This window comes from Triticum dicoccoides, chromosome 7B (genome assembly GCF_002162155.2).
Source record: "Triticum dicoccoides isolate Atlit2015 ecotype Zavitan chromosome 7B, WEW_v2.0, whole genome shotgun sequence".
Lineage (NCBI taxonomy): Eukaryota > Viridiplantae > Streptophyta > Magnoliopsida > Poales > Poaceae > Triticum > Triticum dicoccoides.
In genome coordinates, this window is record NC_041393.1 from 609,488,677 (window position 1) to 609,493,871 (window position 5,195).

At 45.8% G+C, this 5,195-nt stretch overlaps 1 pseudogene; it reads right to left on the bottom strand.

Moving 5' to 3' along the window:
• Positions 1–791: 791 nt before the first annotated feature.
• On the bottom strand, positions 792–4,718 carry LOC119339204 (annotated as a pseudogene).
• Between the last annotated feature and the right edge of the window lie 477 nt (positions 4,719–5,195).

Sequence of the window (5,195 nt, forward strand, 5' to 3'; positions counted from 1 at the left end):
GATCATCCAGAGAACTTCACCAACATCTCCTCCCACCACAAGCTTGTGAAGTACAGAGACGAGGGGAAGACGAGGAAAGGGGAGGACTTTAACCTGAGCCATGACCCTTTTGATACAGAGCTGGTGATGATATCTGGTGGCGGGAGGTCCCATGGCGCTCAAGTCATTGGTGATGGACTGCTACGTTGTCCGAAGACTCTCCCGCAGATCAAGAAGCGCCTGAGTAGCTCTGATCCTGAGATAACGCCTCGTGCATGGCCCGCGGAGCTCGCCGTGGCGGTTAGTTATATGGACTCTCTGACATTTCCTCCATTACATTGTGTGTGCGTCCGTCGATGATTACAATGCTAACGAGGAGTGTTGTGTGGCAGGCAGCAGTTCAGAAAGAGAGATTGAAGACCTAGGAGCTTTTGGAGGAGGCAAAAAGGGAGGCGGCGGAGAGGGAGAGGGAGAGGGAGGAGAGGACTGCTAAGCTATTGGAGGAGGAGAGGAACCGGAACGATGCATCTCACCGGGCCCTATACGAGCTCATCGTGGTACGTTTCTTGTGCATATTACACTACTAGGGAAAAGGCTAGCAGCAGCGCGGGTTTTAGGTGTATCAGCAGCGCGGGGACCGGCGCTACTAATAAGGCGCTATAGCTAATAGTTAGTAGTAGCGTGGGAGAAACCCGCCTACTACTAACTTTGTTAGTAGTAGCGTGTGCCACCCATGCTACTGCTATTACAGACTCGCGCTACTACTAATGAAGTAGTAGTAGCGTGCCTACAACACCAGCGCTACTAGTATCCTAGATACTAGTAGGGCACTTTTTTTCCCAATGCTACAAGTAGCAAATTAGGAATTAAAAATATAAAAATAGATGCAGTATTCACGAATGGAGATCAGAGACACGTCCAATGCAAAATAAATTTCACAGAACCATCTTAACACTTGCAGTGTTCATGGATGCAACATTCCACATCTCAACTCGAAGAGATCATGAGGACACACACAACCGTCATCAAAAGGTTGGTACCTTCTCTAGCGTTTCACAACCAACCTAACCAGACCACTTCTCTAGATGTATGTACAAAGCGTCGAGGTCCTCCACCTTGAGGAACTCCAGACGGTGGCGTCGTCCTCCACCTCGGTGACCTCCGAACGGTGGCGTCGAGGTCCTCCACCCCGGGGACCTCCTGCGTCGCAATCACCTGGACAATAATCTGTATGACGCGGTCGCGGGGCTTCACGGTGAAGTCTGCCTCTGAGTAGTTGAAGAGCACGACTCCCATCGGGCCACAGTAGTCCTCATCGATCACCCTGCACCCAGTCGAGAAAGTGAAAACTTGTTAGTTAGCTCATGCTTGCGCAGGGTTCGCGGAAGGGTCCGGCCACTTCCAAAGATGATAATAAGATACAATAACTATGTCCAGGTTTGGAAGATTGAAAATAAATTAAAAGAGAAATGTATTCCAGATAATAACACACAACAATTAGATTGAAAACAAAGAAAGCACCTACGCACGCTGCCCTTGCCCCCGGTCACTGGCTATATCCCAGTCTCGCACGTCCTCAGCTAGGATTTCATGGTTGTTGAACCTTTTTGCTCTGTAGGGAAGCATTATGGACAAGATCAAAGACAGTTTAAGAGACAGACCATAATCCCAGTTCGCTACAGGATATCATTCCAGCATTAAATTACTGAAAATATCTTAATACAGGCGAACATGTGTTCACCTTTCTGATCTGCAACAGCTTCACCTGCATCATATTTGGTTACACCTTCTGCCTTAGCCACACTGTTGACAACATCACGACGCTGTCATTTGCAGGTGCAAGAAATCCATCAGATGAATCACAATATGTACGGTATGAGAAGTTCTCATCTCTTGTCCTAATTTACCAGTTAGCATCATGGTACAGGTGAGAGTTGATTGCAACAGTCACAGGGATCAAAAGGAACAACAGGATAAAACAGCAAAGCATAAATCATATGGACACACAGAACTGAACGAGCAAGGCTGTTCATTCAGGTTCAGAGGCAATCAACAAGATTACTAGTGAGGCGTGGTCCTCTCGCATTTCCACCGATTAACACAACTGGCTCTAAGACAACGCCGCTCACAGAGCTGCCTAGGCCCTCTCGACACGGATGCGGCATGCGAGCTGCAGAACAAAGTCTTGGTACTGTGCATATTCACTGAAGGTTAAACTTTTTTTACTGAAATCCCAGCTGCAGAAGAAAGAAAGCACCTACTGCTGGTAGCAAAACCAATATGTTTATGAGGAATATATGGATGTTTCAAATCAAAAGACCAAGTAGAATAGATAAAATTAGTCAGGAATCTGTTGTGGCATGGCAAACCCCTTGTTTCTAAATAACATGTATGCTAGTCTGTAGAGCTAGTTCACTGGGATTATTACTATGGTTTGTATGCTGGTTCACTTTCCATGAATTTCCCTCTAATTCAGCTTATCGACGGATGATTTTTTAAGAGAAAACTAACTTTACATATACGTCACACATGGAAAAGGTCATATGCCATAAAGTTTTTCTGTTAATTAGTGTGCTATCGCAAGAAAACTTAAATGAGAATGTACAAAAAGTAAAAAAAAATCCTGCAAGTCATAATATGGCTAGTCTGTACGTACTGGAACTGAACCACTTTGAATAATAAAATCATCAGTAGGCAAAGACCAGAAGATCAGAATCTATTGTCTCCAAGGGCTTAGATCTCAAAGAATATATAAGATGCGTATGCAAAATATGGCAAAAGGGGAACATACCATGCATGGAGTCGCTGTTATGAAATTTCAGTTATCTCATCAGCCCATTACGTACTGTCCTTGATGACAATAAGGTCCAATTTTGTGTTCAATTAATAAAATTGATGGAAGAACAAAAGATTACACCTGCAAATATGTAACGCTGGACAGGGGATTTGAGATAAATTACATGAGCAAAAACATATCTAGATCCCAACCACTTACTGTAGGTCATGTAGTGTATTCCATGGGTTGAGCAAAAACATACATCTACACTTATGAATCACGTGTGATGGAGATGACTGGTCGACTATACACTACATAGATGGCCTAACATCGACAACAAGTCCTTCAGAAGAAACAGTCAAATTATTAGCCTGACGACTAACCTGAAACTGAAAGCAACCGGCCAGGAATGAAACAAGATCTTTTCCCCTTCCTGCACGGCTCTCATGCATTACACACACATGAGGTGAGGTCATGGTCCTCTTCTCCTTTCAATGATCTATGCTTCTAGAAGAAGCCACGCGTGCCATTCGCTAAGAAAAAAAAAGTAACCCATGAAGAATTTTGGTACTAGGCAGTTAGGATGTCATTAGCGGCTAACATCGTACACGTGGCGTGGCGAATCCTAAACAGCCTCTATAAGGCCGTAAACTGGCATACAAAACAATGCGCTCAGGATACTAACTTTCGGGACAACAAACTAAAACGATGGCTGCTCTCAAACCATACATCCAAACAACGCAAATAAATACTCTAAGGAAAGCTTGGAACTTGCTTTACAACTCGAAATTCTGAGAATAACTAACTCATTTTTCACCTTGAAGCTAGCTGTCCAGATTTGACAGTGCAGTTTTTAACTGAACCAGATTCTTATCTGACAGAAGTAGCACCCAACAAAATGCAGATAGACATGTAACTAAATTATGCAACTGAACTTTTAGCAGGAAGCAAGCACTCACCAAAATTCAGACAGGCATGTAACTAACTTCTGTAATAACTGAATTTAGCAGCAGGCGAGCACCCAACAAAATTCAGATAGGCATGTAACTAAATTCTAAACTGAATTTCTAGCAACAAGGAAGCACCCAGCAAAATTGAGATAGGCATTATACTAGATTCTGCAATGCAATGTTTATCTTACTCAGAAGCAGAGCAGGTATCCACCGAAATTCAGTCTGACAGCTACATGTAACCCAAATTCAGACATACTACATGTAACCCAAATTCTTCTACAACTGAACTTGTAACCACAAAATTCAGACAAGCAAGCAACCAAATCAATTGGGTCATCAGTGAGTCACCTGCAGCACGACGGAGTTGATGACATCCGCGTATCTGACGGCGAGGTTGAGCGACATACAACGGGCGGGGGCCATGGCGTAGCACCTGGTGCGGCCCCTCTCGACCTTGCCGAGCTTGTCGAGGTTGAGCACGACGACCATGGTGAGCATGACGGCGACGCCAGCGCTGAGGGAGTGGACCGTGAAGGTGAGCATGTACGCGGGGTACGTACCGGTCGAGGAGGTCCCGGAGCAGGTCGCACTCCCTGTCGAGCACCCAGCCAGCGGCGCGGAGGAGGCCATTGTGGACGTAGCCTCCGTCAAAGCGGCGCTTGCCGAGGCGGTTGTCGAGGAGCATGCGCGTGGTCGAGGTAGACGAGGTAGGGCGCAACCCGGCCCCCCGTGTCGGCATAGGTGCGGCGGCGCACGACGTTTGAGGGGTCGAGGAGGAGGGGCGCCGCGGCGAGGAGGTCCGGCGGGGCGTAGTTGGCCATGACGAGGCGGCACATCCTGGGCACGGGCGCGAAGTCGTCGGAGGCGGCGTGGCCCCAGGTGGCGCTGTCGTGGTGGCCGGAGTTGACGCACCGCTTGCACGCCCTGCGGCGGGGCGTTGAGGAGAGGAGGTGGGAGCGGAGACTGGATTGGGGATCTGGATCGGGCTTTGAGTGTTTTTTCTGAGACATGTCGTGGGATGGTGTCACAACCTAGCTAGTCATGCATTAGAGTGTTGCATCATGTTTACTCTTTCATCAGAAACTTGAAATGGGGATGACAGAACCCCCAGTCCCCTCTGAAACCAACTAGGGTTACTAAAATAATTTTTCAATGAACCTGAAATGCCCTTCTAAAATGCCCATCATTTTTGTCTTGGTTCAGAACCTCTGCCAAAAATGGTGCACATTTTCCTAGGCCATCCTAGGGTTTTTGATTTAAATCATAAATATTTGAATTTGGGCATTTAAAATAATATAAAATATTTAAATGCTCAAATATCTCCAAACTAAAATGTTTCATGTTGGAAATAATCCAACTATGGGCCAGGAATAGTTTGGTGATTTTTGAACTTGCCTAGGTATTTTATTTAATTCAACAAAGTTACAGATATATTAAATAAAACAGAAACAGAAATAAAAAAAAGGGGGAAAACTTACCTGGGCTCC